Raw genomic sequence first — 10,762 nt, forward strand, 5'->3', positions numbered from 1 at the left:
TCTACTTGCCTCTCTTTCCTCCCAAACACTCTTATTTATTCTTCCTGCATGACCCTTTGGTAACTGACTAGCGAAAGACGGACTATCACTTCGGCAAACTGCTTCCCACGTCCTTGCATCGAAGCCATGTGCATGGCTCAACATGAATCTCCCTTCTGCTCTCAATCCGAACATCTTTCCGCTTCTTCTGTCTTCGCAATGGAACCATCAACGGAGCCTAATTTTCCTCCTGCTCAGCTCCATCGCGGCAAACTCCCTCTCCACGTGCATGGCTCGTCGTCGAACTGCCTCTCGCTCCTAAAGATTCCGATGTTGTGGTTTGCGTGGGATGTGGTCTAGAGCCACCAGATAACGGGGGTTTGATCTCCGAACCCGTTGGGGCTGGTGGGCTTAGTGAGCTTATCAAAAAGCATATGATTTAGAAAAGGGGAGTGATCCGGGGCGTGAATGAAGTCTACATGAGATCCATCGTAAACAAGTCCAACAAAGGGTGAAGAAGATTGCGTAAGCCATAGAAGTTAGAATCCAGTTATGCTTATTTGACTAGCTGGCAATAGAAATAAGAACCCAATCAGGGTTCTTAACTTTCTAGCCATCTTGATCAATTAACTGCATTTAGACATGCTTGCCTTGCAGGAGGTAATGGACAAGCTAAGAGATAAATGTCTCTGTTTGGGTTCAAAGTGTAAACCATAAGCCTGGTCAAGTCTTTGCGAGAACTTTGAAACAAATGACACGAGAGAACCAACCGTATAATCGCACTTCAAAAGCAATTTCTGCACAAAAATAATCATCACTGGTATTTTCTTGCAACCTGTATGCTCAATGAAAATTTCACAGATGACACTTTCATTTATCACCGGCCGCTGCGTGAGAACCAAGAGCATCTGGGCCTAGAAGAACATATCCAATAAAACTAGAGATCTAGACTGTCGCAGGGCACAAAATAATGGCTTATCATGGCATTGAGAAGTCCCAATTTTAATAACAAGAGCAAGAAAAAGAATGGCAGGAAGGTTCTCTTCTAATTCAAAGCCAGTCGCAAGTATTTTCAACCAGCTTCAGCGCTACAAAACATCAGAGCTGGCCAAATAACTTATAAACAAACAGGTGGAAGAGAATATTTAGAATATCAAAAGACATTTTCCTGACAATCTACAATGGTTTCGGATTAAAATATGAAATTTATTCTTTTTTTGCAGGCATTAACCGAAGCCTTTCTTCTGATGCTGCTTTCCCAACCCCTTTTTCCTCTGTTAGGAGTGATCGTAGATCACTCCCGTTTGCTAGCCTATTAAACTCAACTGATTTGGATGGATCTGCGGGGTAGCGACGTTGGCAAAGAGTCATTAGTCTCTTCACAGACTGCAAGTACCTTTGAGTTGTCTCATCGTTCATGATGTCCACACTATTAGCGTAGATCTTCTCACGAGCTGAACGTTCATGGATGCCAACCATGGTCACACCAATAGGCCACGGTGCATTTCCAATGGCCAATTTAATGTATTGATCCATTGCTGCCAAATAGTCTCGTTTCATGCAGCATTCGATGACAAGAAGTAATGCTTGACGAATATCATCTGGAAGAACCTATAACAAGAACAACTTACACTGTCAGCTTGCGCACGTGTAACCCAAAATGGATTAAGCAAAAAATAGCAGAATGAATGCTAAAAACTTAATTCATAAAATTTGGATAGTTTTTGCCTTCAGAACCCCATGGTTATGAAATTTTGAGTTGTGCCCTATACCATGATGATTCTACTAGGTCAAATTGGATTTGAACAGCGCTTGGACTACAGACTAATTAGACAAACTGGAATGACCATCATTACCCTGGTATATGGATAGATTTTCAAATTGCTCACTGTGTAAGCTGAATATTCATGTCCTGGATCAACGATCAGTATAAGCGATCCTTTAGCAAAGCTAACAAACACTTAATGCCATCTGAATTTCAAGACCCAATACTAACCAGAGAGAACGAAAGAAGCTAAACATTATTCATTAATTCGATACGTGAATAGAAGAACAGTTTCGATATCAAAAGTTGACCTAAGGAGCACCATTACAACACCAGTGAAGCACTACAATTGTAGATATCCAATATTATCAACAAAACAGCCTTTGTTTAGTTAGAACCTCCAAGCAATGAAACAATCCTCTTTATTTCAAAACCAGCATAAGACAGCACTCGCAAAGAAAGTTCAGCCATGGTAAACAGCTTACAATTCAAGCATATAAAAACAACCTTCTTAGTTAAATTCTTTGAATTTACAATACATCAGACTCTTACCAGGTACAAAGGAACTTCACAACTAAAAACAGAAGGGCATCTTTATCAGGAGCCTTGCCAGCAAACTGCAGCTATGTTTATCACATATGACTAATCACTAGTGGACTTCACACCTGACCCTATTGCAGCTACATTTATCGTGTATGACCAATCACGAGTGCCTTCAAACCTGATAGTAGATATTCCTGGACTGATACTCTTTTAACCCTCCATGTGGCCCATCCAAGACTCCCACTTCCACTAGCTTAACCACGGAGGTCAATAAACATCTCAATCTCTCGTTTATGGATGGAAATGACCAAACACAAGCATTTTTAAGTTTCCAGCTTAATACAATCAGAAATCTCATGATTCCCTTTCTCATATGAGGTTTGAAAACTTTCACTTTCAGCTATGTTTTTTGAGTTTTGGTTTTGGTTGTTTCAGCAGTTGCACTCCAAATTCCGGAGTTTTGGTCATAAAAATCAGGAAAAATTTTGAAAATTTGAAAGAAAAATAAGAAAACTATAAGAAGCCAGGCAAGAAAAATGGTATCTTCTATTAAATTGTTTGCATGAGGTCATCGAATATCACAATCATTTATATAAAAAAGATGTCATTACCATGAATAATGGTATCTTGTATTAAGTTGTTTGCATTAATTCATAACTTTGAATAAAGTCCTACAACAAGAACATTTTTGGAAGCCTTGGTCCATCAAAGGTTACATCATCATCTATAACACAAGGAAAACAAAAATTACTGGAAATGGATGTTGTAAAGCTCATATTATCATATACTTAAAAGGATTAGAAAAATCACCTCAACATGACATCAAACACCAAAATTAAATTCAGTCTCAGTCGAAATTGACTTGTTCCAGCTATGAAACATGGACATCGATGCATGATAGAGAAACTACATGATATAGATACACCAATATGGTGAAACTAGAAGAAGTATGACACAATACAGCAAAATATATGTATATCTTACATATACATTCGGAAAAAAAACCCAAAAAAACATAGTTGACCATCAAAATAACATAGTTCATACTTCTATAATAGTATCATCTTCCACAAACTCGTCATTTAGTCATCTTTCAAATTCACAGACGCTCATCTATAATCCATAGTATAATATCAACGTCACAAACTCCAAAATTGACCATTCTACATTCAATGATTAACATGCAAAAGAATGAAAGAAAAGCCTTCCTATGATATCCAAGAAATATCTCAAGTGCATACTAGAAGAAACTGACAACTATTAGTAATCAATAGATAGCTAATACGGACGAACATGCTCTCTGAAGTATTCGTGCTTCCTAGGGTTCTGGTCTAATTTTGATTATTTCATCTAGTTTTAGACATAATAGACTGAAACTACTGAAAGTGACCAAAACGCAAAGTTAAGGGTCATCTTGGTTCATTCTCAGCCAAAACTGTTTCTTTTTGATCAAAATGAGTTAGTTTTGGGGAAAATTTAGAACCCTGTCACGTATAGAGACCATGGTGTAGCCTTTATTCCCATACAGAGACTCTCTCTTGCATTATTTTTGTCTTACAAGAAGCCAAGATAGTAAGCTTCCTTGCCTTTTTTCATATGTTGGGTTCTTGTAAGCATAGATGCACTCATCAGTGTTTTTTCCTTTTTGTGTACTATTGTACATAGATACTGAACTTGAATTTATCACAAATACCAAATCAGTTTTCATGGGATTCACACAAGCACCATAAAAGTGAGAATTTATTGTTTAGAGTAGAATTAGCTTAATCTCCCTGTAATCTTAAAAAGGAACAATTTTTCCCAATAAGTGCAGCATAATTTCATTTCCCAGAATTGGTAATTTTCATAATTATTTTAATGTACAGACTACAGAGCCAACCATTTATTAAACAATCTTTAAGTTTATACAGCACATACAATAAACTGATGATCAACAACATGCTCTTGCTTGAAATTATGTGTTGTGGATAAAATATGCTCAGTTTCCTTAGCATAGGCTAAAACTTATCTATTGTTTAAGCTTATTTATGTTTTGTTATACATTTTACTGGCTAAAGAAGAATGTTATGTAGACCAATCTACAAAATTAACAATTTTATTGGTTGGCAATAAACATGGGTTGGTTCTCCTAACATTGATGTGAAACATGTAAATATTGTTCAATTTGCACTTAGCTGAAACATTAGCAAGGAAAGAAGTGCAAAACCTTTGAAATAATCTTTTGACCTTGAAAAATGTAGGCCAGGCCTTAGTAGCATGAAACAATTACCTGAATTAAGGTACTTAATTCAGAAACTTCCATAGAACTCCAACATGCACCTGCTTCCTAACATTACTTCAACTATTTTTAAGTTAACTGCACCTACACTTGTACTCACTCTCGCATCCGCTCCCGGTTCTAGCAACTAAGCGATAGATGCCCTAATATTGCCTTTAGTGAGCTTATGATATTGTGGGGTTCAAGGGCACCTTTGAAAAAAACTTTTTTGTGGCTTTTTACACATAGTTGCAACTTGCAAGCTTGTAGCCTTCACCATCAGAGGTTAAGCCAATAATCATTCAGAGTTACTTGGACACTTAAATTTAGCCTAAGGTACTTGCACCCGACACACACATAGATGTTCATATGACAATTGGACAAAGCTCCTTAAGAAGAAATTCTTTGATACTGAAAGGATTCGATATTTAGACATGCACCCACACCCAATGCACAAACCCGAGTCCAGTAACATCCATCTTGGTAGAGTACTTACGATAGCGAGCAACTAGCTATCCTCCATAAATGAAAGAAGTTTTTCTAATTGTTATCCTAATTTACCTTCCACCTCTAACCTTGAACCACATCAAACACTAAATCCAAGCTCCCAATCTCTATCCTAACATGGGAATCTAATGATAAGTTAAAGGCCAAATATTGTTATGCCACCTTTCAATTTATCTCCTATGTTTCAAACAAGGTTCACCATTTCGGTACCGGACCCCATACCGGTGCTACATGAGCATAGTATTGGTACTGTACGGTACGTAATTTTTTTTGCGTACCAAGTGTCGGTACGTGGTTTTTTTGACGTACCGAATGTCGGTACGCCACCAATACCGATACCGGTACCAGTACCGAACCAGTGCAATACGCCATACCATGGTTTAAAACCTCACCTCTCCAACTTTATCCTCAAAAATCCAAGCAACCCATTGTGCTCTTTCATTCCAAATCATGCAGCATCAATATTCTAAAACTCTCACACAAGCGTTGGAAGATCTAAATAAATGGAACCAATTTTAAAAAATTATGGACCTTCACTAGTTCTATTCCTCCCCCCAACTTATTCTTGGATCTGATTCAAAAATGTCTAGAAAATCATTTAACTCGCCCCCCCCCCCCCTCCCCCTTTCCTTTCTCTTCTCACATTCCATGATTTTACAACCAAGCAGGCCGATAAGGCTGTCAAACTTCCACACCGGTTGCCATCAAACAGACTATAGAGTAAGCTTAAGGGTAAATATTCCAACCACATATGTTAGAGACTAGCATAGGAGGGGATGGAGAATAAGACTTGTTGGGCTTCAGGTGGGGGAAAAAAATCTGTAGAGCATGTTTGGATTGAGCTCAAAATTATCTGCGGCCCTAGTCAAGGGTTGGTCTAAGTTGGACACACTATGTATGTCAAGCTCGCTTTAAGGGTATGCTTGATCCGATCGGAGAGAATGAAAATTTTTTTCAACCCGCTTAACTCGAATCTCTCAAAAAATTACAAAAAGAATTTCGCAAGTAGGGCTTAAGTCTTATTTTCTTTTATTAATGATTAAAAAATAAGATACATAACCTCAATTTATAATTTAAGGTCTGCTCTAACATAATTTGGGTCGGATTACTCTTTCTAATCCTACTAGATTTTTTTTTCTAAAATAAATATTTCTAGTAGAATTTTTTTTGGAAATGATAAAAATCTTGAGAAAAATCTTAACTTCTATATCAACTCTCCCTTTTATCGCTTTGTCCGATTCTTTTCGAATAGAGAGCTGTGCTCGGTTAAAGTTGTTCGAAAATAAAATTTTTGGTTTGACTGGCCCATTTTTAAGCATAAACGATGAAATTTCAGCCTGATTCAACCTTTTTAGAAAACTGTCCCAAAATTGTAGATCTCGAAAAGATACGTAATTTCATTTTAAAAAAAGATCATCTTAATTGGAGGCATCGTATGATCAAGTTATGGCCTCCAAAAGTTTGCCATACAACTCGGCTTTTTGATGTGGTGCATTTCGCTCTCAGACCCTGTCAAGCCCCGCTTGTAGTGGCCAAAATGGTATATATCGACCTCCTAGATCGACACTCAACCAAACATATCTTATTAACAATTATGATAGAGATACAAGGGAAGAAATAAACTAGCCAGCATAAGTAAAGTCTATACCTTTTTCCTGCAGAACTTGAAAAGGGGATACAGTCATACAGATAGCGCGCGCATTGCTTAGAAGTGACGACCATGGACTTCCCTTTGGCCGTCCTCTTCTCCGCCGCCGGCATCTCCTCGAGCTCCTGGTTCCACTCGTTCAGAAGCCTCTCGAAGAAGACAAGAATCTTGTCCTCATCACACAGATCCTCGAACTTGGCCTTCATCCTCTTCAAATCCTTGTCAGCGTCCACTCCCGACGACCCTCCGTCCTCGCTCAAATTCTTGTCCGCATCCGCACCAACTCCTTCGTCCTCCAATCCATCCCCGTCCTCCCTCTTGCTCTTGCTCCGGTCGTGCAGGAAGGAGGCGGAGCCGGATTTCTGGCGCTTTGCGGAGCTCGTAGATGTCGCGGAGGAAGTCGTTGCTCTGGCCCTCAGTCATGTTGCTGTCGATCTCGAGGATGCCGGACTTGAGGGTGAGCTTGAGCCGGTCGAGACGGGCGTCGTCGTCCTCGCCGAAGAGGGTGATCGGCTGCTTCAGCATTCGGAGGCGGCGGATGACCTCGTGGCGGGGGAGGACGAGGTCGTCGATCCTCTGCTCCTCGGAGCGGGCGTCGGAAGGCTTCTTGGAGGGAGGAGGCGGAGCTAGGGTTTTGACCAGAGGAGGCGGAGGAGGAGGCGGCGGAGGAGGAGGAGGAGCGGGATTTGGAGAGGAGTTCGCGCTTCTCCTCGGCGCGAAGCTTTTGCATCTCCTTCTGTTCGATCTCGGAGTGTTTGAGAAGCTTCTTGCCACCGAAGTCGGCCTCGAGGGCCTGCCGCTTCTTCTGCAGCTCGCGCTTGAGCAGATCCATCGCTGCTGCTTCTGTCCTCCCCCAGGCGTCGGATGAGACGAAGGCGATGGCGGTCGCCTCCGAACCGGGGGAAAATATGGTCATTTAGAACGCCTCCAAGAACGCCTCCAAGGAAAAAAAAAAAAAGAAGAAGAGCCGGCTGTTGATTCAGGATACCCGCCGCCTTCTAGGCGAATGTGTTATTTTTCGGGCTTCTCATGGGTATAGAAAAGCTAAATGTGCTGCGGCCTTATGTGCAGTCCATCATTTCGGTGATATCATCTCGAATGGACGTGGCTCGATTCAGGCCCCTTGCAGTTTTTTGTTTTTTTTTCCTTTTTTTTTTTTCTAAAAACGGGTACGAATACACCCAATAAAATCAAAATACAAGACCTCATGGAGTGCCAATGGCAGCTCTGCCTCCCCCGACCAGAGGGCATACCCCGAGTGGTGGGCCACATGGCCAGCCATCCAATCGGCTGCCCCATTGGCCTCCCTAAATACATGTTTGGCCAAAGTGGCCCCTCCCTCACTCATCATCACGATATCGCGAATCAAGGGATGGTCTGTGCTCTCACCCCCAATCCCCTCTGAATCCATCGGACAACAGTGGCTGAGTCCCCCTCCAAGATAATCGAGCTGGCCCGCAGTACTACCCGCGCATGTCGAAGGCCTGCCCAGGCTGCATGCAGCTCTGCTACAGGCACCGATATATCAAACAATTGACAGCCACCTGCGGCCACTACCCTGGAGTGCGGGCCTCGTATGACAAAGCCTGCACCGCCTCGCGTGCCGCCATCAAGAACCGACCCATCGAAGTTGACCTTGAGGAAGCTCAGGGGTGGGGGCTCCCAGGTGAAAAACACCAACTGAGAAGCTGTCGAAGCATGGGGGAACCCCAGGTGTCCCGAGCTGTCAAAGGTCTATCTGTATGAAGGGCGGGTCTGATCTCCGAGGCCTGTGCTCGAGCGAGCTCTGCCACAAACCTCGGTGACACCCTGCGCTCACCGAGAGTGCGGGCATTCCTTGCCAGCCAGATCTGAAGTGCTGTGCAAGTAGCTCTAATGCCCTCCTCGCGGGTCCGTAAACTGGCTAACCACTGCCGTGTCACCCTGAGAAACTGTAGCCGCTCACTCCGGGCCCCCCGCGGGATCCCAGCCCACTGCCATGTCGACCGCGCCCATGTACACTGGAAGAGCACATGGTCCGCTGACTCCTCAGCTCCGCACGTCCCGCACTCAGCTGGGACCCCCCAACCTCGCCTGCTCAGCTTTGCTCTCGTAGGAAGTCGGTTCCAGAACACCTTCCATAGAAAGAGAGCGACCCTCGGGTGAAGTTCGGACCTCCAAATCCAAGTGCAGTCCGGCCCCGGCTCATGTCCTGGCTGAATGGCGCGCGTGATGTCTCCCAACCTGACACTGGCCTGGCTCGAGGTGCCCCACACCCTGACATCTGGCCCCCCCCATCCTGGTAACGGGAGGGATCGGATCCTCGCAGCTAGGTGTACCCCGAACAATAGCCTGAGTCTGGCCTCATCCCATACTGCCCCTCCTGGTACAAGGAGATCGCACACCCGTAACCCCTCAACTGCCTCTGTGTCAAACATAGTTGGCCAGCAGCTCAGGGCCAAGGAGTCCACCCATGAGTCGCTAGCCACATCAATACTCCGGCCGTCGCCAATCAGAACCCTGATGTGTGCCGATACTGACGGCAGGTACCTCCCGATCTCACGCCACATGAAGGAGACTCGGCGGCCCCGTTGTGCCACCCCTGAAGCCCCTCGGCCATATCTGGCTGCCATCACCTGACTCCAGAGGCCGTGTGGCTCTAAGATGAACCGAGCCGCATGCCGAGCAATGAAAGCCTCGCGCCTCTCAATAAGGGACTGCACTCCCAGACCGCCCTCACTAGTGGGGCGGCAAACCTACTCCCAGGCGACCAGGTGCACTCCGTGACCTCCACCGTATGACCCCCACAGGAAATCTCTAAGAAGGCGCTCGATCCTTAACAGGATCGTCTTGGGAACCACTGTGTTGGCCATGAGATAAATCGGTAGAGATCCCAGCACTGCCCTGACCAGTGTCACTCTCCCCATCATGGATAATGAGGACGCCCTCCATCCCTCCAGCCTGCTCTGGACTCGCTGCACCAAACCGGAGCACTCTGCCACCCGCAGTCTCCGGCCAGTGATAGGCACGCCTAGGTAGGTAAGCGTCCCTTCTGCTTCTTCCTAACTTTTTTAGGCTACACCCATATCCGTAATGTGTGAATAGTAGATACACTAAAAAAAATTAAAAAAAAGCAGCGGTTTCGTCAAGTCTTTGCACGTGCGATGCATACCATAGGCCCCCATATGAACGGGTAAAGCTGGGCTGATATGGCCACCAAGGTGGTAGCCTAGTTGGAACAGGGCGTTTGCTTCCAACCAAGTGATTTCAGGTTCGAAATGCACGGTCGTCAATTAAATTTGGGGACCGGATGCCCTACGCCTGGATACGGGATCTGGAAGCGTTACTGATCAGCTGGTAGACTGGGTGGTGCCAGGTGTGACGTACTCACACGGAGGGTCAGGTCGGGTAACCGAGCCGGCCCACGGGTGGGGAGGGTATGAGTAAAACCGGCCGGAGTGCCCAACACACGGTCATTTTTGTCCGTATCGAACATTCTCCTGTCGGGGTGGGGGCTGCTACGCGGGGTGGGCTTGTCTCTTCCTCCCCTCTTTTCCTTTTTTAAAGCAAAAAAAAAAAAAAAAAAAACTTGGCTGATATTTTGTGTTTGATGGATAAGGTAATATGATCATGCGGATAATTAAATTATATAAAATAAAATTGAAGAAATTCCTTTTATAAACATATTATATTTTTTATTTTATTTGTCATAAATTTTATTTAGAGAAGTATATTTATTAAATAATTGCATATATAAGAAGAAGGGATCGTATGATATATTTTGCAACAAAATGTCAAATTAATTTCTTTTACAAAATGATATATTTAGAGACTTCTATAATATTTTATCTTTGAGTCTAAGAATGAAATGGGTTGACAGTGTAAACAAATATGTATAAAAAATTCAAAATATGTATGACTCATCTCATTTGTAAGCCAAGAAAAGTTATTTGAGAAAACCTAAATATATATTAATTTACAAAAATAAAAAAAATCACCTTTTATACAATCAATAATTAAATAGATTTTTATACAAAATTTATAAAATATTCTGTGCATCGAACTAGGTTGGAGCTGAATAAGC

At 43.2% G+C, this 10,762-nt stretch overlaps 1 pseudogene; it reads right to left on the reverse strand.

Moving 5' to 3' along the window:
- Positions 1-930: 930 nt before the first annotated feature.
- LOC103717672 lies at positions 931-7,722 on the reverse strand (annotated as a pseudogene).
- Between the last annotated feature and the right edge of the window lie 3,040 nt (positions 7,723-10,762).

Source organism: Phoenix dactylifera, unplaced genomic scaffold, assembly GCF_009389715.1.
Source record: "Phoenix dactylifera cultivar Barhee BC4 unplaced genomic scaffold, palm_55x_up_171113_PBpolish2nd_filt_p 000722F, whole genome shotgun sequence".
In the NCBI taxonomy this organism is placed as follows: Eukaryota; Viridiplantae; Streptophyta; class Magnoliopsida; order Arecales; family Arecaceae; genus Phoenix; species Phoenix dactylifera.